Raw genomic sequence first — 22,010 nt, 5'->3', positions numbered from 1 at the left:
TATCTGTTGAGGGACTGGTTTGCATTGGCTGGAGAATATTCACACACTCGATCGGAAACATACCTGTTCATTTTCCATTCAGGCAGCTAGTTCTCTGGGGTGGCAGCAAGGCAACCTAGGTGCACTCCATAAACTGATTTAAATAAATTGGGAACTACAGTGAAATAAATGAATGACTAACTGAAAAACAATGTCTGCCTGCCTTCCCCTTCCCCTCCTCATGGAGTGTGCTGTACTAATAAGTTAATAAATAAAATAAAAAACCAGGAAAGGGTTCTAAAGGGTAGAGGAAATAAAACTAGTTGGACTGAAAATAGTGGGCTGGAAAAATGCAGATTGAAACGGACTCGCTTATTTACTCATCACTGACCAGAAAACGGTGGCTGGCAGAATGTTTTGTCCATTGTATGTATGCAAAATATACACACAACCAGGAATCACTAACCCTGAGAGAAACATGCACATTTAAACAAATGAAAAAAGTTTAACAAGAAAGTAAAAGCAATAAACATTCAAAAAACCTAAAAGAGAACTGAAAGTAAAACATTTTGCTGTCAAAATCGTAATTCATAGAGCCTTGTTTGGAGGTATGGGAATTTAAGTAGCATGCTACAAGTGAACATGTTTCTAGGCACCGGGAACAGGGACCCGCAACAAAGTTAACTTGTAGATGTAAATAAAGAGAACAATTAGTTACATAAAGGGCACGTGTTACCCACCAAAGGCGAATGAAATGTGCTTTTAAGTTTATTTTGCGCTTTTTGACACTCGCTCATCTGTCAAGTTAATTGAGATTAACTTTTTAAAGAATTCCATGAATATCGGAAGATAAATCTTCTGGAAAACATGTTCAAACTTCAATTGTAAAATACATCATAATGCTTACATCCAAACATTAGCATGCATGCTTCTTCACAGACCTAATCGAAGCTGGTAATTAATAAAGAAAAAAGTCTGTCTCAAGACTCTTAAGATTAAATAGTGAAGAAAATAGAACGTTTACTAAATGAAACAGTATCACGAAACGCCTTCTGATGACAATCCAGAAGAGGTAAAACCACGCACTTCAACTCAATAAAGTCACTTAACATTATTAGATGGAAAGGAATAGCAGATACACTGTAACACTCACCCTCTGTGGAGAAACACCGGGGGTTGGGTCCTAAAGTGGCGGACGGTGCTGGGAACAGTTTTTAAAACAGCAGCAGGCACTTGCTTCAACCTATGTCTCAATTGTGTGGAGCATTCCTCGTTGTTAATATGCGGCAAAAGCACCTTTCACCAGTCACTTTATCCACTCATTGCTACTGACTGACATTTGGAGTATTCGACAAGGAAACCCAAAGCGCCGGCCTGAACTAGGGTATGCACCTGAGGCGGCAGCAGTACATTTCCACTGATAATACTTAGCCTGGATTCTAGTTTGTTTCTTTTACTCTGCCAGAGGCAACTCTGTTTCTGGACAAACCAGCTCGCGCTCTCTCCTCCCCCGCCGTTCCCCTCCCCTCCTCTCTCTCTCTCTCTCTCGCGCCTGTAAAACGAGCTCCACGTCACAGGAATGTGCGGAAGAAAGCGAAAAAAAAAAAGCTACCGGCAGAACCCTCCGGGGTTAGAGTGTCAGGGATGCAGCTAATGACAATATCGAAGTACATTAGGTGAACGGAGTGCTGCCACGCCTCGCAGTTTTCCCCCAAAAAGTTACTATTGCTCGGAGTCGGGTCATAGAAAGCACGCAAAGCCTGGTGAGAAGGATCCGGTGTAAACATGTATCATGCCGAGAGACGAATGGGTTTATTTATCCTAACCGAAAGCCGCTGTTGTTAAATGTTACTCTTGCTTACTTTGCACTCATAGGTAAGGGTAATATCTGAGCGGGCAAATTCATGTTTTCAACCCCCCCCTATAACAACGATGGTATTTCCTTTCCCTCGCCATTGAACCCATCACGGAAGGCTACACTCTGCGCCCTGACAGGCATGTCGATACTATGGATTGTGTCTGCCTGGCGAGGGTGAATCAGAGCGGCCTGCGGTTTTGAGAGTCGTCCGCCCGTCCCTCAGAAGAGTGGTGAGAGCGCGCGCTCAGCCTCGGATCCAGGTATACCAGCGGCAGCAACAGTTGTGAGGGTAGGAAGGGGCTCGCCCTCCTTTCAAGAATGCCACCATAGTCACCAAGGAATACGCAGGTGCGCCACCCAGGGCAGAAGGTGTGGCAACTGCTGGTGTAAATGGATATCTGCATGAAGAACCGTGCTGCGAACTGATTGCTTAACTTCAAAGACATTTAGACTTAGAAAAGAAAGATTTGTTGAACACCCATTCACGATGAACTGGAAGCACAGTAGTACCACACAGTACCGGAAACTCTTTTGATGCACGGATATACTCCTCACATTCACGTTAAGTACACTGCCCGAGACTCAAACTGCTACTAACAAAAGGTGACTTATTGGTCGCCAAAGGACCCAAGTTGTGCGTGGCACCGTAGTGGCGTCGCAGCCAGCATATTTTATATTTTACTCACTGGGACCGTCAGTTGCTCTTTCGGCTGTTCTCTGGGAGCTGGATCTGGTAGAGAGGCCCGTAGTCCGTATCTGTGGTGGTTTAGGTACTGTTTACCACAGTTTGAAGTCTCAGGCACATTGCACACAATTAGTCAACCAAGATCACCTTTGAGCAAATTAACCTCTACAATTTATCTGTTCGAAGGAAGGTCCTTGCACATTCCTTCTGCGCCTGAAATACGACCTAAGGAGTTTCCTCGCACTTACATAGCACAGCACTACAAACATAATGGGTGTCTACTGACATTGTGTTTATATGAGAGAATGACTCAGTAGTAGACTTCCCTTCAGGTCTCAGACCTCTCACGTTTTTTGTACAGTTCCTGGGCAGTGGAAGAAGGAGCCTGGGAAATCCTGCTATGTATAAAGCATTCCATGCCATCTCTGCTGTTTATCAACATTTCTCAATGACCCTGGACCCAAATTGGAGAGACCAACACATTGGGTTAGAGTCAGCCATCTGACACGTTTTTTCCAACAACTGAAAAAATAATGGTTTTACAGTGCCCATAGGGACTAGCCCCAGTAACGTTCTAGTGTCCTGCTTACTGGTCCACCAGGGCCCCATAGTGGTGAGCGTATACTGAACGCTGTTCATCAGGAGATCAGTTACTGCTCCGACAAATCGCCAAAATCACAGGTCAAACAAGGGAATTACTGGTTTTGGAAATGGTCTAGCATCCACAGTTAGTCCCCTTGGGGTATCAGACTTTAGATACCCGAATGTAGAGATCTGCCCATAAGAGTAAACATTTTCAGGTAATGGAAATATAAACAGGGGAGGGACACCCACTGATCCCACTAGTTCCCATTTGCAGCAGTGGAACTGGCAGCTAGGGGAGGGTTCAGTCACATCTCTAAAACACAAAACCTCTGGAAAAGTGAGAGCTAGAGAGATGGTACAAAAAGTTCCAAAATTAAAGGACCACTACCCTAAGACTGAGAGGGTGAAAAGCACAAATGCTCCATTCCCTATTGGTCTAGAGGAGGACTGAAACAGGCTTTCACAAAGCGAAGTCTTAGATGATACTGCTTGGGTCAGGACAGTGTAGGATGGAGGTCAAAGCTTGGTGGCAGTCTGAAATGTCTGCACTTTGTGGGAGCTTCAAGACACACAATCCTACATTACCTAATTTTTCTGGCAAACACGTGGCCAACCACATGGAGACACAGAAGTGCATATGATCTGTGCTTCTGGGAACCTGGAATGGTGAGATAGCACAACAGGAAAAACTGGGAGACAGCTGACACAAGAAATCACCTCTCCTACCTGCAGGAGAAGTGTATCAGTTCCTGGCACAGAAGAGCTTCTGTGTAGCAAGGAGCTGCCATTTTTGGGTCCATCGATTGGAGTGATTTGGCCTGAGGCCTGTAGCAATAAGAGAATGACAAGATTTACTAAGGTGCAGTACACTATACTCACTGAGATGAACAAGGTGATAGAGTGTGGGGAGTTGAAGGGGGGGGTGAGGATACTGTGAGAAGTGAAAGACAATAGGCAACTGTGAATCATTGCTATAGCTTTGTGTTTTTGGTATAGTATCCAATCATTAAAAGCAATATGTCCTGGCCTGAACAACAACAAATGGGAACAGGAAAAAAAAAATGACACCCAGAAAAGGAATGCAAAATGAGGAAGCCAGTAACTGATGCTCTCCTCGGCCAGGCTCCCCTTCTAAAAAAAACTGTTGGGGAGATGATTCAAAAAAACTAGGAAAACAACATCGAAGTCAAATGCCAAACAGTAGAAGCTGACAGTCAGTACAATGAGTACAAGAAATAGTGGTCACAGTGAAAATGGAATGACACGCATTTCTCAACGCTGGGCCATGGGCTGCGCGGTTTAGCTATCCACTTCACGGCTATAGCCTAGCTTCCCTGGTGACATGTGTTACGGTGACCAGTAATCCAATTCACAGCTATATATCTTAGCCTCCCCGGTGCCACATTAACAAACCACTTAGCAAGTGGGTCTGGCATATTTCTTTTGTAAGTTGTGTTCTCTACATACCTGTATTGGTGCTTACACATGGTTCCTCATTTTCTAATTTTCAGTTCGTTATGCGTCCTCACCGCTCGCCTCCATGACGCTGAAGCCTATGGACCCTCTCCTTTTGAAATCGACCGCCTGATTGGTCTAGCCGGTCATGAATGGTAACATTTATTGCCTTTCTTACTAATTATTATCAATCTCGTATTTCCCATCACCAGATTGATACAATCGCATTCATTAATCCTAAGTGTCTCAGTTCTATCCTGATGAAAACCCCATTTTAAGGACTAACCAACCTACACACGACAAGGGGGTCAAAACGTCAACGGTCTCTTTACAGACAACATAAATTAAATGTCTGTGTCACGAGGATACTATGTTCATGTGTAATGTTCGCCTTTATGCGGCTGGATAGGTTTCTATTAGTCTTTTGATGTATTTATTGCACATTGCCTTTCCTTTTTCCCACAACCCTCACAAGTGTAGACCTTGTCCAGAGCACTGTCTCATCCCTTCCTTCTGGAGCACCTTGTTTAGAAATGTACAGACAATCAATGTTGTTCGCTGAATATACCAGCATACTTTGAACATGAATAAACTGTATTCATTGATTTATTATGGTGATGCTTTAATTTTTGTACTAAATCATTTTCCACTGTAAGCACTATTTCTTGTACTGCATTTTACCCGGGTCCAGTGGTCTTTCGGGTTACCCCATTGTTATTTAAGAGTAAGTACATAAGGAGAAAGATATTGATGAAACAGAAGAATAACGCAGGTTCACTGCAGATGCAGTCCACGAATGTCCCCAGCAGGTTTTTGACCTCTTAAAAAGCAGTTAGAATCTTAGCTTAGCAGCAAGGTCCTCGTGGTTCCCTAGCAGCTCACCTTCTTGAGATTGCCACCACGAAGGCTCAGTGAGCACAGCCTTATTATGTGTTTTTCAGGCAATAAAGCTTTTTTTCATCCAGGCCAGTTTGCAGCAACATGATTTTCCCTACAATCCTCGGCTTGTTCTCTGTCCTGAAGAAAACAGACATTTCTAGAGCTTTCTTTTGTTCTTGGTCAAATACCCTCTCAGCTGATGCAGCAGAGCTTTACCCGGACTCCAGATGACTACAAACCTAACAGTTGAAGGTAGTTTGAAGCTAGGTGGACTGTGCGAAGGCAGGCCAATCTTTTTGAGGCGTACGGTTAAAAAATCATAACTAAAGTTATCTTCAAAAACTTCCCAAATCATGGTAAGGAAAGGGAGCAACTAGTCATAAAAATGTGTTTTTCCAATGAAACAAGGTAGACCCCTTAAGTGAGGTCTCTGTGATTTCCAGGCAGTACTTCACAGTGCAAAAATTGGTAAGTTCAGAAATGGAAAGAGGATGTCGACTGGGCCTGCACTCCTTAGAGTCAAAGAGCAAAAATCAGACCATTGCTTTAGGTCAGTCCTCTGTCCTCAAGAAAGACAACTTGCTAAACAAATATTGCAGCCAGAAACCAGACAAACGGCTCTAAAAAAAGGGAAGTCAGATATCCATTCCCTGTGCAAGGGAACCATCATTTTGGGCTGAGTATGCCCTTGAAGAGGACACCAGCCATACTGCATCCAGCCTCCATGAACACCATGTGTGAACCAAAGCATACAACACACAATAATTTTGCATGACAAAAATCCAACTTCGTATACATATGGTGAAATGAGGACCCTGGGTATAAGGGACTGAGCAGATTTTATTCAGCGTACAATTAAGTACAAATTATACCAAAAAGTCAAACTTCCCATGCCCTGGTTCAAGGGGGCTGAAAGTCAGCCTTCTCTATACTGCAAACTGGGTGCTTCTACAGACAAGAGGGTCTTGTGCTCTCCTTGGAAATGTCAAAGAAAACATGGAGCAACCTTAATGAATTTACATATTGATGAGTTATCTGAGGAAAAAAACTCAGGTTAGTCCAGAAGAACAAGTTACTTCCCTTTTGTAATGCCTTATTTGGTAGAGAATCTATCTAGCTGCAGATTCCTTACTTTAGAATCATCCCCATGTGTCAGACTGGATCCAGAAACTCTTGAGCAGTACCCCTGTGCACCAGTAGGTGGTGCTGCTCAGCATTAACATTGTCCTTGCCAGAAGTAACATGCACAGGACCTATATAGCACCACCCCAATACGCTGACATCAGTTTTTTTTGTGACTTTCTATGCCAAAAGCGTGGAGCCATAAACAATGCTGATGAACTGGTGTCCAGTGCAGAGTGCCTCAGAAGGGTAATCCTATGCAGAAATCAGTTTGCAAAGCAGGGAGAATGGGTGGGTCGGTAGGGAGTCTGAGGCTAGATAGAGTCTCTACCAGATAAGGCATAAGCGAAAGGAAGTAGCTTGTTCATCTGATAGAGATTTCTAGCCACAAATTCCTTATCTTAGACTAAATACCCAAGCAATACCTCTCCACAGGTGGGACTGCAAGCAGATTAGGCCGAAAAGTCCTGCAGCACGGAACAAGCAAATTCCCATCACGGCGGACCTGACTGTCCATACAGTAATGTTTGATGAACGTGAGCAGTGACACTGACGTTGCTGACTGACAAATATCCAGGACAGGGAGTACGTGAGCCAACGTAGTTGTGATAGCCTTGGCTCTGGTGGAATAAGTGTACAAGTCCTCAAGGAGGTTGCTTTTTGGCCAGTGCACAGCAGATGTATATACAGATCACTATCCATCAAGAGATGGTTCATTACTGCACAGCCTTTCCCTCCTTCACCAAAACATCCCCAGTGAACAGTTGATAGTCCAGCCAGAAGTCTTTCGTATGATCAAGGTAGAACGACAATGCTCTTTTTGGGTCCAGGTTCTCTTCTTTAGAAGGGTGAGGAGCACAAAAAAGATAGGTTAAGTGATATTTTGGAATCTGTGAAAAGGTGTCAAAACCTTCACGAGGAAGGAGGCATGAGTCCTCGTAACCGGTTTGTCTGGATAGAAAGTTTGTCCGGGCCGATGTTACTGCCACAAGAAAAGCCGTTTTTATGGTAAAAAGGCAAATTTGGCAGTTGTGCAGGGTCTTGAACGGCACGCTCATGAGAAATTTTAGAACCAGATTGATATTCCATTGGGGCATGATGAATGGTCTTGAGGGATAAGTGAAGTCCCTTGAGAAACCGAGACTCAACAGGTGACTTTAACAAAGAAGGTTGGTACGGCAACCATAAGAAAGCTGAGAAGACGATAAATAACCTTTAATAGTGCCCAGAGCAGAGCCCTGCTGGGCCAGACAAAGAGCAAACAATATAACTTAGGAAAGGGCTTCAGAGAGAGGGTCAATGTTCTTGAATTTACACCATGTCACAGATTTGTCCCAACTCCAGAGATATACTGTCTTGGTGGGGAGACGCCAGGTTGTCAGAATGTGGGAGGGATGGACGGAAACAGAAACGAGGAGGCCATATGGTGTAATACTGGGGCAGTTTTTTTTATTCCAGATAACAACTTAACGTACAATAGTAGTTGTTCTTTTTCAATAAAGGCTGAATTAAATAGTATTTCTTTCGGTTAATTTTCTCTTCTTTGGTTCCTTCTAGGTGCTCCGGTATTCTGGTGGGGGATCCCGGGAGGCTTGCAAGGGAAGCAAAACAACAAAAAAACTGTAAGTATCGCCGCAGTGGTTGGGCGTATTAACCTTTCACCACACCCAAGTGGAGGAATTAGTGAAGAGACTTTTTTTTTTATAAGGAGTCTGGCCTTGTGTGCCCTGTTTTCAGACTCTTTTCATGTCTTTGAGTAGTCCCCTTAGATCTACACCTGTGTGTTTAAAGAAAAGGGATGAGGGGTAAAAAGTGAATGGAAGTAAAGGAAAGAAGTGGATCATAAAAGAAAACAAAGCCCCTAAAAGTCAATAGAGACGTTACAACTTTCCGACCTCCCCGCCTTTACCCCCTCTGTGTCACGTACGGCCTCTTGCCGCAACTCTCCAGAGTTGCAGCGGCTCCTGCGCATCCTCCGGGGACCACCACTCCTCACTCCACACTTTCAGACTTCCCTCGGCTTTGGCGTCTTCCTCGACCGTGTCTTCCCTGGTGGTCTCCTTCGCAGTGACTGCCTTCTCAATGGCCTCTCTTTCGGAGGCGCTTTTCCTGATGACTTCACTCCCGCCGATGACTTCCCTGAAGGCGCCTTTCGTCTGTTTCCTCCTCTCCTTTTCTCCTTCTACTGTGTTTGCTGATTGGGCCCTCTGCTGCACACCCCTGCTGTTTGATTGGTTTGTCTGTTGTATTGAGTTGTTTCCGCCCTGTGGAAATGAAGAATAGTCCTTTATTATTGTTTGGTCTTTTCTTTTCCAGACCTCGTTGTCGTCATCAGGACCCGGGAGAAATGGAGACCACGACGGCGAGTCGTGAGGTAAGTTGCGGGTTGTTTTGGGGCGCTTTCTCACAGAGAATAACATGACAAACTTCGGGAGAAAGGTCAAAAGCTGTCAACTGTCACGTAAAATCTCCACCCATGAAGGCAAAGACTACGCAGGTTCATGTGCAAGACTCTGCCCTGTTGCTGGGACAGAAGATCTTCCAGAAGGGCAGCCTGATCGGATGACCGTTGCTGATGCTCAGGAGTTCGGGATACCAGACTTTCCGTGCCCAATCCATTGCAAAAAAGATTCCACAAGAATGACTTGGACCCAGTCGTTTCTGATCTTCTTGAGAACTCTGGGCAGTAGTGGTATTGGCAGAAAAGCATACAGGAGGCTGGAGCCCCACTCAAGCCAAAAAGCATCTCCAAGCAAGAGCCACCCTGGAAACTCCACTGCGCAGAACTGATGACAATGTATGTTCTTAGCGGTGGCAAATAGATCCCCTGTGGATTGAGGCGCCATTTGTGATCCGCTAGGCAGTGATGGCTTAGTTAGTCCACTCTGGCTTTCAGAGAGCCCACCCCATCAGGTTTTGAATCTCCAGGGAAATGGCCTGAAATGCTAGCCATTTCCAGAGACAAAAGGCCTCTTGACAAAGGTTCCATGACTCCATGCCGCCCTGTATGTTGCAGTACCACATGGCAGTGGTATTGTCCATGAACACCTGTACCAGCCTTTTATTGATCGAAAAAGAAAGGCTTTCAAAGCCAACTGGATCACCCGAAGCTCCAACCTAATGTGAGGTCCGGGCCCAGCCAGAGACCAGAGTCCTCTAATCTCTGCCTCTCCCAGGTGGCTGTCCCTGCCCAGGATTGACACATCTGGCACTACAGTCAGCTTTGGTTGGGGAAGGGAGAGGGGTCTGCTGCAGAATCAATCGTGGTTCAGCCGCAACATCTGCAGATCTTTTGCAGTTCCCTCCGAGATCTGTACAGGTTGTATAGAGTCCCATGAAGATGCACCCACTGGAGCTTCAGGTCTCACTGCAGAGCCCGCATTTGCCAATGGGCATGTGTCGCTAGCAGGATGCAGGAGGCCATGAGGCCTAACACCCTCAGACTCAGTCTCATCAAAATCCAGGAAAGAGGCTGAACCATCAGAATCATTATCCAAATATCCTGGACTCACCGTTTGGGAAGACAAGGTTCCAACTGCACTGTGTCTAGAACAGCACATAAGAAAGGTAGTATCTGAGAGTCAGGTATGACTTTGGCACATTTACATTGAACCCCAGTGAATGCAGGAGGTCCATCGTAGTCTGGAGGTGGCAGACGACTGCCTTGGGCAAGCCCGTTTTCAACACCTATTGTCGTGGTAGGAAAAGACTGGAACCCCTGACTTCTGTAGATGCAATCACCGCTATCACCTTGGTGAACATCTGAGGGGCACCGGTAAGGCCAAAGGGTAGAACAGCAAAATGGAAGTGCTCTTAGCACAGGGTGAACTGCGGGTAACGTCTGTGGGCAGGCAGGATGGGGATGTGGAAATATGCGTCCTGCAAGTCCAACGCTACCATCCAGGGTCTATGGCAGAAAGGACCTGAGCTAAGGTGAGCATCCTGAACTATTTCTTCAGGAAGAAGTTGAGAAGATGCAAGTCTAGAATAGGATGGAGGCCTCTGTCCATTTTGGGAACCAGAAAGTAGCGGGAATAACAACGAAACACTTCCCGACAGAGCATAGGGAGATGGTCCGCCATCGGCCTGTTGTAAGTGGGTGGCATAGGTGGGAGGAGGGGTTCCAGAAAGGGGAAGAAAATGCCCCTCTGGACAATTTGTAAAACCCACTTGGGTGATGTTATGGGCTGCCAGTGGGGTAGGTGATAGCGGATCCTGCCCCCCTCTGGGTGCCTGTTTTGGTAGAAGGGCATATTAAAAGGGTTTTGAGGTTGTGGTTGCTGGGGGCGAGAGGGGTGGACTGTTCTAACCTCTGGCTGGTGTTCCTGTGCGATTTGTGGGTACCACTCCGCAGCCACAAAAAGGCTGAAAAGCCTGCTGGCCTTGGTGGCTAGGCAGGAAAGGATGCGGTTGGTTGCCCCTCCTGTAGCCACGGAAGAGGCAAAAGGCAGACTGGGATTGGCAGGGGGTCATGTAGAGGCACAAAGACATGGCTGTAGGTCTGCTGTCTTTAAAGTGCTCCAGCGCAGAGTCTGCCTTTTCGCCAAAAAGGTAAGAGCCATCAAAAGTCATGTCCATGAGGGAAATGTGGACATCCCCTGAAAAGCCAAGGGTTCTCAACCAGGCATGGCATCTAAGTGCCACTGACAACTCAATTGGTCTGCCTAGCGAGTTGATTGCGTCCAGCTCACATCTGATGGTGAACTTTGCTGCATCTCACCTGTAAGCAATTGAGTGAGTGACTATGGATCAGTCCTCATCTGAGACCACGGGCAGCACTTGCACAACCAGTCCCACAGTATGGGTGTATTGGACCAAAAAGCACACAGCGTTCAATGACCGTAGTGCTAAGCTGGTGGAAGAGAACATCCTTTTGCCATAGGTATCCAGCTTTTTGGATTCCCTGTACCGTGGAGTGGTAGGGAATGCGCCGGGACTGATCTTGGAGGTGTAGGTTTGGATCACCAAGCTCTCTGGGGTGGGGTGCTGGGTGAGGAAACTGTAGTCCCCAGGAGTAGGGCGTTGGCAGCAGGCAATCGTCTTAAGCAAAGGCAGACCTGTGGAGGGCTTGGACCAGCCTCCAAGTAGGACGTCAGTGAGGGTTCTGTTGAATGGGAGAAGAGGTATGTAAGGGGTAACTCCTGGTTGAAGCACCTCTGTCAAGAGGTTTGTCTTGACAGCCACCGCCGTCAAATGAAGGTCCAGTACCTCAGCCACCCTCCGCACCACCATTGCAAAGGAGGCTCTCTCCTCCTTAGCCACTGTAGGAGGAGAGATCAAGCCAGTGTACGTTGAGGTGTCTAACCCACTGGCATCTGCCAGTTCCTCATACCAGTTGTCCTCTGATGAATCTAGGGGGTGATGGAAAGAATAAGGGTCCACCAACACCTCCAAATTCGCTCCAGACTCGGAGAGCATGTTACTGGCTGGCGCCAGTCGACGCTGGGCGACGCCCATCTCACTCTGTATCGGAGTCTGGAATGACGATGAGGTCGGTGCCACAGCAGGACTTCAGCAGCGTTGGGAGCGATAGCACTGGAGCGGGATCCATGGAACATCGCAGTCTTGCGGGTGGAGTTGCTGCAGATCCAACACCAGGTCCATGGGGACCAACTGACAGCTAGGGGGCGAACCAGCTGGCGGGAAGCTATTAGGCCCCTCCAAACCCGTAGGGGCAAAAGGCACTCCAGAGGGGTCGGGCATGCCAAATATGAGGGGCATGGCCTCACAGAATTCCCTGTGTTGGGCAGTGGTTGCTCCGGCTCAGGGAAACTCTAGGAGGCACAGAGCAGACGCAGGCAGCCGCTCCGCATAGGAGCGAGGCCTCGAGCGGTGTCATCGTTTCCGCTCCTCATTGGATTATGTAACCGGCGCAGAGAAGGCAAAGAACACATCACCTTCTTTGACTTTTTGTTCTTGGGGGACTTACCCGTTGATTTGGACTGTGAAGATGATCGTCGGGAGTGGGACCTGGATTGAGAGCATCACCAGGTCATCCATCGGGCGGCGAGGAGCTTAGCGCCTGCCGAAAAAAGCTCAGTCAAAAAACTGCTGAGGATAGTTCTTCCAGATCTGCGCTGACTGGCATGAAAAGAAAAGAACTGATGTCAGTACTCTGGGGTGGCGTCTATATATAGACTTGCAGACGCCGTCGACAAAGCCGGTGCGGAGGTAAGCGACACCACCTACCGGCACACAGAGGAACTGCCCAAGAATTTCATGATCCAGTCCAATTCCTCAGGATAATTCTAAGGTAAGGAATCTGCTGCTAGAAGTCTCTATGATATACAATATAACCGGGGCAGAATGACAGAGCTCTCCTTACATATAAGTGCTTTGGCATATAAGTGCTTCTTTGGTCCGTACATTTTTGCTTTTGCCATTTTAAGTATGGATCTACAATACCCATTGTGCACCTGATTTTGGCAAAAAGAGTCACAACACAACTTGGAGTCGCATGGCTGCCACGCTTTTTACCCAATTCAACGGTGCGCCTTTAGACTTTGGTAAGATCTAAATCAGAATCAAGCTGCTAGATTTTGAACCTTTGACAGACTAAACACACATTTCTACAGAACTTTAGCACTGACATAACTAGTGAATGGTCTCGTAAAGAGCGTGACATTCTGCCCTACCCAGTTACCAGCAAACACTATTCATGCTGGGATTTTAGGCTCACACTTACAATGACTAAAAGTGAAATGAGCATGCAATCCCAGTAAGCGAAATGCTGCTAGCTTCAAACCCAGGACTATCTGGAAATCACCCTCGTGACATTGAACCAGGTCATAGCTAAGGTCCTGGCAAGCTCTCGGAGCTCTATAAAATAATGAATATCTGCATTATTTGCAATAACCCTCAGCACTGTTTGACCCGCTGGCACATTGCCCTGCTCTGGAAAGTGGAAGGACTGCTTAAGAACAGCGATTACCTCAGTGTTCTCTGCTATTTTGGAAGGATACCAAACCGTAAGAAAGCCTAAAGGCAAACATAAATTGGTTTTAATAAGTAACAGAAATCTACAGCCAAAAAGTACCTTGAATGGGTGGAAATAAAGGATTTTGCTGCATTTCCCAGGTAACTTGATGGCAATGGGCCAGCGGCCTTGAAGCTCACAAAGTATCTGAATGAAAGCAAAATGCTCCCGGGACTGCCCTGTCTAGCACAACTAGTTGTGATATTCGTTGCCATACTCTAAAAAAAACATTTGCCGTAGGGCATCCATGGCTTTTTTAAATTACAAAGAAGATCTGGGGCATGGGTACACTCTGTGAAGTAGGAGCCAATACCTATTGTATATTGCTTCCTTAGTAAGCATTGGTCCTCAACAGGCAAGTTGAATACTTACTGGTGGCATTACACTGGACAATCAAAAGCAGACGACTCCAGCGAAAGCTTTAGTAAAAGACGAATGGATTACTAAAGAAATGTGTAAAAAAGACATTTAAACTCCTTGACAGTCAAGATGCTCCTCTCCCCGGGTGAAGTTAATGCTTACTGTAATGATAGATTATCTTTTTTTTTTTTTTTTTTTAAACATTTTTATTGATTGCAAGAAATGATATGATTCATTACAATTCAGTTCGATACTTAACATGCAAATAAAGTTAATATAAACAGCAACAAAATTTGAGGAATGATAACAACGTATAGTTAATATATAATCCTATAATTCACATTAGCTCTACTATTACAGTAATAAGCTACTAGAGCAGATAAACAAGGCTAAACTAAATCATGCATCTTGGCTTTCAAAAAAGTGCTTCCATATCTTTTCTTTTCTCAGAAGAGCTTTAGGACCCCTAAGTTTAGCTACGGCAAATTCCATAGTTCTAATTTCGTAAACCAGAGCTAGCCAATCCGCAACATTAGGTGGTTCTTTAGAAATCCAGACTCTAGCTATTGTTAATCTAGCACATGCTAGCAAGATCGTTAAGAGATCCTTATTGGGATAGTTCCCGTCTTGGATGTCTAATAATACCATTTGTACCGTAATATCCGATGAATTTATCTGGTTAAATTGAAGATGGTAAGATATACGATTCCAGAAATTGGAGAGTACAGGACATGAAAATAGCATGTGTTCAATTCCAGCCGCGTCCGTGTTACATTTAGCACACCTAGATTTCTCTGTCATCGAGTTACCATGTGCCCATCTGGATATTCTTTGAGGCGTGTAATACAATTCCGTAATTGTCCTATATAGCTGCATTTTCAACTTAGACGAGTGAACTATTTCACTTAAATGAGTTAGGGCATTTCCAATTTGTGTTGAATTTATGTTTTGATTTAATCTACGAGACCATTTGGCTGCAATTTGAGATGTGTTTTCGCCCTTCTCCTTAATAAGCCATTGATATCCCAACCTGATTAATGATTTAGTTTTTTCTGAGTAAATACCTTCAATAATATCAGATTGTTTAACTTCCGTTATTTTCAGTTTATTCCAGAAATAATCTCTTATTTGTCTATATTTAAAATGCATGTCATCCGTAAGCCCGTTTGTAATTTTTAAATTCTCGAAGTCCCTCAACCCAGTAGTGCAATAAAGATCTCCCAGTGTGCTTATATCCTGTCTAATCCATCGGTTACCCAAGCCATCCGAGAATATGTCAGGAAGACCCGGATTGTTCCATAGTCTAAGTTCAGTATTGTAAAATGAACTATTACTAATGTACAGAATTTTATCCCAAATTCGTATAGCATGTTTAGCAGTCTTGAACTTTACTCTTTTGAAATAGTTTGGATCATGCACCCGTAATAGAAATTGATTAGCATCTGCCCCCAACATGTATTGATGAAAAAATAAAGAGGGAGTATTTTTCAATAGGCTCCTAGTGCGTAAAAGAAAAGTAGCTAAAAAATAACGAGTAAAATCCGGTAAGGTAAGACCTCCTTTAGAGATTGGAAGTGTCAAAAATTTTACCGCCCTTCGTGCTTTTTTATACCCCCAGATAAAGCTGCTACAAATGCCATCTAATTTTCTAAAAAAAAGCTTATTTGGTTGAAGCGGTATAGCTCTGCACAGATAAAGTAACTTGGGTAAGATTTTCATCTTTATCAGGTTTATTTTCCCTAACAAACTCAAAGGTATCTTGTGCCATTTTTTAAAACTCGCAGCTGTTTCCTTAAGGAATAACCCATAGTTTAATTCCACAATTCTCTCCACTTTAGCGGTAAGTTTAATACCTAAGTATACGGCTTCTTTGCAGGTTTTGTAGTTACATATAACCGGAGTATAGTTAAGTATAATTTGAGTTTTGTTAACATTTAATTTATACCCGGAGATTTTCCCATACTTATGTGCTTCTTCTATAATTGCAGGCATAGCTTTACAAACATCCGGTGTATATATTGCAATATCATCCGCGAAAGCAGTTAATTTAAGGGTTATATCCCCATGTTGAGCTGGAATTATATTAGTTTGATCATTTAAAGCATTTAGAAAAGGTTCTAGAGATAGAGCAAATAATAATGGGGAAAGAGGGCATCCCTGTCTTGTACCTCTTGCAATCTTGAAGTTGTCAGAGTCTATACCTCCATAGCTAATCACGGCTCGTGGATCGTCATAGAGAGATTTGACCCAATCTAGATAAGAACCATTTATGCCCATTTTAATTAATACTGACCACAGATATTCCCACCCCACTCGGTCAAATGCTTTTTCAGCATCTAGCATTATCATACCGAGTGGGGTGTTGGTAGTTTCAGCTACATCCAGAGCAGTTATGGAAGTATTAACATGCAATGTAGTATCTCTACCAATCACAAAGCCATGTTGTTGGGGATTAACAATATCCGGCATATGGGGTGCTAACCGATTGGCTAAAATTTTTGCAAAAATTTTCACATCAGAGTTGAGTAAAGATATAGGCCGGTATGAGCCACACTCTTTTTCCGGTTTTCCCTTCTTCAGAAAAAATACGATTTTAGCAAGTTTCCATGAAGATGGTGATTGTTTAGAGACAATAATTGAGTTAATGACTTTTTGAAGTAATGGAGCCATCTCTTGATAACACAGTTTATAAAGTTCCCCTGGTATGCAATCCTCACCTACCGCTTTACCTAATGGTAAATGGTCGATAGCCAATTTAATCTCCTCAGTAGTGATATCAGTATTTAACTGCTGAGTTACTTCATGATTTAGTGCACCCGATGGCCCTAAGTATTGATCTAGATATTTTACAACCTCTGCGTCATTCGATGGCTCCTCAGGGGTATATAAGTGTTGATAAAATTTTACGAATTGCTTTAGGATTTGATCCTCTTGTCCATATATCACAGAATCTAGTCCAACTATTTCCTTTATCCTAGTTTTCGCTTTTCTATCTGCAGTTTTAAAAGCCAATATTTTCCCGATACAGTCCCCACCTTCATACTGATCTACCTTGTATTTATGTAGTTTAGTTGCATATCTTTCACTCAACACTTTTCTGAGTCCAGCTTGCAGTTCCACCAATTGTGCTCTAAGCCCCTCAATATCGCTTTTTGATTGCAAAGTCGCTTCAGCCAATTGTGTTTCCAGATCCAACAATTTAGATGTCATATCTTTGTTCTTATTATAGTTTTCTGCATTGAGCCTGTATACATATTGTTGGACACACCCTCTAATGCTACATTTACAAGCATCCCATACCGTATTGATACTAGCTGTATCGACATTTAATTCAATAAACTCTTGTATGTGTTTTTTAATTAGTGAAGTGAACGTTTGGTCAACTAGCAGATGTCTAGGAAAAGTGAACTTTCGTGGCTTTACATTCTGATTTTCGATATTAACATCCAGAAGAAGAGGGTTATGATCCGAAGTGACTTTGGGACAGATTTCAATCGCACAATTGTCTAAGATTTGTTGTGAGGCCCATATCATGTCAATCCTAGAGCATGACCTATGCGGGGCGGAATAGTAAGTAAAGCCGGGCACCCCAGGATGTTTAGACCGCCATAGATCTCTAATGTTGTTTAATCTTGCAAGCTCTAAAATTGCAGCTCTTACTTTATACATTCTTTTAAAGTTCATTGGCCCCGTAGAGTCTATTTTATAGTTCATAACACAGTTAAAATCTCCAGCAATCATAGTTTCCCCTTCCCACTCTAATAGTTCTAAACTTAGGTCTTCATAAATTTTAGGCTTATCAATATTTGGGCCATATACCACACACAGTACCAGCTTAGCCTTCACTCCTTGCATCTGTGCTATTACCCATCTACCTCTAATATCAGAGGCAGTTTTAATTATCTCTAGTGGGAGTGTTTTTTGTTTTAAAATAGCAACCCCCCTTATGGTCTCATTCAGAGAAGTACAAACAACCAATTCATAGCCTAGTTGGATTAACACCTTTCTGTCTTGATATTTTATATGAGTTTCTGTCAGCAGCACTATATTGGGGTTATACAATTTAATCTCTTCCTGTACTAGTTTTCTTTTACTTTTACTGTTTAAGCCATCTACATTCCAGCATAGAATTCTTAGCTTAAGCATTTATTTAATATTAATCGTAAATATGTTGTTCTCCTTTTCCTCAATATGTTTTACCTTCAATACCATTTCGTTTCTACGTTTCCTAAACAAAAATACATCGTCAAGTCTTGCAATCATATTTTTTACTTTTATCACCACCCCCCACCCACGACACCCGTTGCCACCCCTGCCCTTGTGGCAACCCCACCCCCTCCCTTGTTGCAACCCGTTTCTTGAGGGGGAGCTCCCCTCTAGCGTTGCTGCCGCTAGCGTGGCAGCGCAGTGAAGAAACATGTATGAATGGCTGCGCTAACCATATTTAATTCATGCCTAATTGTATCTTATTTTATCTATATTCAATTCGATTCAATTCAAACCCAAAAAAAAAAAAAAAAAAAAAATCCTCCTTAGTCAAGAGGAAAAGAAAAGAGAAAAAGAAGAAAAGAAAGAAAGAGAGAAGAAGTATAAGCATATATAAGCATATCAATATATATAAGCTTGTCTCTCTAGAATTTTACAAAAGAGTGCAGCACTAATTTTCCTTTTCTTTTTGGTTTCTTCTTTCATTGTCCCGGGAAAATTTTTCCAGACATTGTTCCGCAGATATAGGATCAGTAAAGAAGACCACTTGCCCATCCCGAATAACCTTAAGGCGAGCAGGCTCTTGAAGATAGGCCAAACATCCTAGATTTTTAAAGGCATCGATCAGCTTCCGGAGTTCCCAGCGTTTATCCATAGTGGCCTTAGTTAAATCTGACTTCACAAAAAAAGTGAAGTTATCAACAGTAACCGGGTTATTAGGTTTTGCTTTTAATGCTACTGCTTGTCTCAAAAGAAAGTTGCCAAAATAAATCAAAAAGGGTCTCGGAAATTTGCTATTAGTGTTTCTTTGGACTAGCGGAAGTCTGTGTACTCTCTGGAGTTGGGAGTCCCAGTCCCAATCTGTGAGGTCCAGAAAGGCCCTTTGAAAAAGTTTAACCATAAAGGCTCGCGGGTCTGACCCCTCAATTCCTTCAGGTATTCCGAAAAGTCTAAGGTTCTGTCTCCGGGCCCTATTTTCCAAGTCTTCCACTTTAGCCTCCAGAAGGGACACTCTTGAGGTATTTTGTCTGACAATTGATGTAGTTTGGTTCACGTCTTCCTCCACCTCTACTATTCGTGATTTGATGTCCTCAATTTCTTTTGTTACTCCTCCTAGATTCTGGCATATCTCCATCATAGTACCTTGTATTTTCGTATTATCTTCTCTTAGTTGAGAGTATTGTTGTTGTATCTCTACTCTCTGTTCTATCAGGATCTGCATAATTGCCTCCATTGAGATGGATTTCGGAGGTATAGAATCTGAGATGTCAGAAGCGCACTGTATTGCGGCTTTACTAGTTTGTGTAGTGGATGTATCAGGTACTGTTTCTTCAAAATTTATCGCATCGGACATATCAACCAAAGAATCGTGTTCCACATTTTCTCTTAGTTTAGCACTAGAGTTATGTTCTAGCTGCGTTGGAATTTTCCTCAACCTGGATACTATAGTTTCATTCATCGTTTCAGAATTTAGAATTGAGGGTTCAGGATCTTGTTCCTCACTGGATTTCTCAGCAATGTTTAGTATAGTATGAGACAGCGGGGTATCTGAAATATCATTAGGTGAAACTCTAGAATTCCCTGTATAAATCTCAGTATTTAAGTCCACACTTCCATCCTCCGAGATTGTAGCCATGTTGTCAGATACCTCTTGGTTTAGGGGAAATGCACTCAAGCTAGGGTCAGTTGATAATTCCATAGGCTTGTTCAGTTTTAAGTTTAAGTCATTACTTATGTTGTCTTCCTGTATTTTACTAAGTTTACTTTTCGGCTCGTCAGGGCTTGCCCCTGAAAGTCTTAGGGCCATGTTCTTAACCCCACCTTTCGCCTCTATCCATCTTCTCAGAGGGCTGTCGTCTATTAACCGAGTTTTTTTACTTTCTGCCATTTCTTTCCCTGTTGTTTTTAGTAGAAGTATTTTTTGTTTAGTCTTGACCTTTCTCTTGGTCTTCCTCGATAACAATTTTTTGTTAACTATTGATTTGGAGACCTCACTATGCTCTTCTTCTTCAGGTTCTGTTAGCTCCTCGTAGTCAACATTTGAATCTTCATCTGATTTAGCCTCAGATTCAATCGTCCCCTCTTTCACCTTCTCTTTCTCCCCTGAGTTGATCTTTTCAGTCAGTGCTGTTGCCGTGTTATTAACCTTAAGGTGTGCAGAGTCTCTTGCTTGGTCTTGTACTACATATAAGGGGCTATTTATTAAGTCACTCTCTGCTGCAACCTCCATGTTTTTACCAGTTTCATTTGTCTTAGCCAGCTTTATCTCACTGGCTTCATTCAATGTTAAACATGTAGGCCCTTTATCCATGTGGAGTTTATCTGACCCTTTCTTACCTCCTCGTGTCTCACTAGCAAGCCCATTATCTTTATTTGCCTGTGGAGTAGTTTTTCTTGGCAAAGTCTCTCCGTTTTTGTTACATGGCACTGTGGGCACCATAGGTAAAGCGAGTTCTTTATCCACCAATATCCCATTGGAATTATCCTTGTTTTTTTCCCCTTTGTCATTGCTACTCCTCTTTTGCTTGTCTGTTACTTGTATCTCTATTATTCCTGAATCCACATTGATTTCACTACAAACTCTAGCACCTCCCTTTATAACCCCAGGTTTTAAATGCTCAGGGTGCTGTTTGAGTTGAGCAGGGTTGTTAATCTCGTTTTTATCCCCCCCCACCGTTACCCCTGCCACCACTGCAGTCATAGTACCTGTGAGTGCTTTTTTCACTGTGGGAGCAGTCTTCCTGGATCTGGTCTGGCGCATTGAGATTAGTGCTGTAGTCGTTTCCGCTGTTTCTGTCAGTTTCTGTTTCAGCTGCCTTGGCCGTGTAATCAAGGAAGACCTCAGGTGCGTACTTTGTTGAATCGGGGCGGGGAGCGCCCAGCCGAGGTTGTAGAGCGGTGACAAACGAGTGAAGCTCACAGCGTGTAACCAGGAGCGAGGCAATCTCCTGCCTCCCAGTTGCAGCAGTTTCCAAAGCATCGGCCCCCGTCAAAAAACCCGGACTTCAACCGGATTCCGGCCGTTTCTTTCGTTCTTCCCGTTTGAAGGTTTCAGGTGAGCGAGCGCTTCGTTTTCTCGCTTTCTCCCTTCCCCGAGAAGCGCCGAGCACAGCAGCCCTCTGCCAAAAGCACCGATCATCAGCCAGTCGCCTGCCGATTTTTACAGCAAGTACACGGGCGCATTAATCTTTCTTTCCTTCATCCTTGTAATAGATTTAATAAACGTCAAAAGAAAAAGCGTAAACTTGGCTCATTAAGGCAAGTGTAGTGTATAATTGCAGCAGACCACACATACACGTCCTCACTCGGCGGTGCTCAGCCCGCCATCTTAGCTCCTCCCTTGATAGATTATCAATGTCACTGGAAAAATGTTAGAACATTTTTCAGCAGAGATTCAGACGTTTTCAGGCAAACCCCAAATCCGGCCTGACACTGTAAAAGCATTTGTTTTGGTGAAAAATGTTATTCCACTGAATCCCCAGATGAACATGGCTGTTGGATGTTTTACATTTAGTGGTGGCAGCAGGTCTAGCAAGCAGTACCCCCTACTCCCCACATAAAGGAGAAAAGCGGCACCTGAGGCAACAAAAAGAAAGGTCTGAAGATGGGATAGAAAGAAAGAGAGATGTCTCTTAGCGAGCAAAGTACCCAAGTATCTCTAAACATAGCCAACGCGATTGATGGTCCTTTATCAAGCAAATTGCACAACTCATGAAACTTGTGGGCAGGGATTGCCTAGAATGCGGGCCAACAGGGTTCATGCGGGTTCCAGATAGCACCTGAAAGTCCAGGGGCTGCTCCTCCGTTAGACCGGAGGAGCGGCACCCCACTAAGAAAGCCCCAGGCCAGAATTGAAAAATAAAACGGTAATAAAGTTAATTTTTTACCGTGTGCCAGTGCTGCCG

At 43.8% G+C, this 22,010-nt stretch overlaps 1 protein-coding gene across 2 annotated transcripts in view; it reads right to left on the bottom strand.

Annotated features, from left to right (window-relative positions):
- Window positions 1-22,010, bottom strand: part of CAB39L (calcium binding protein 39 like) — a 902,920-nt gene that overhangs the window by 761,459 nt on the left and 119,451 nt on the right. Inside the window, exon 1 of one of the 2 annotated variants that reach the window (XM_086934976.1) lies at window positions 1,133-2,066. The exons of the other annotated variant lie outside the window; for it this stretch is intronic. The gene's annotated coding sequence lies outside the window, so the exon portion shown is untranslated. Of the gene's footprint in view, window positions 1-1,132; window positions 2,067-22,010 lie in introns of those variants that run through there. 2 annotated transcript variants of the gene reach the window in all.

Source organism: Lissotriton vulgaris, chromosome 8, assembly GCF_964263255.1.
Source record: "Lissotriton vulgaris chromosome 8, aLisVul1.2, whole genome shotgun sequence".
NCBI classification, from domain to species: domain Eukaryota; kingdom Metazoa; phylum Chordata; class Amphibia; order Caudata; family Salamandridae; genus Lissotriton; species Lissotriton vulgaris.
The sequence above is the reverse complement of the archived record's forward strand: the minus strand, read 5'-3'. Positions and strand labels throughout refer to the sequence as shown.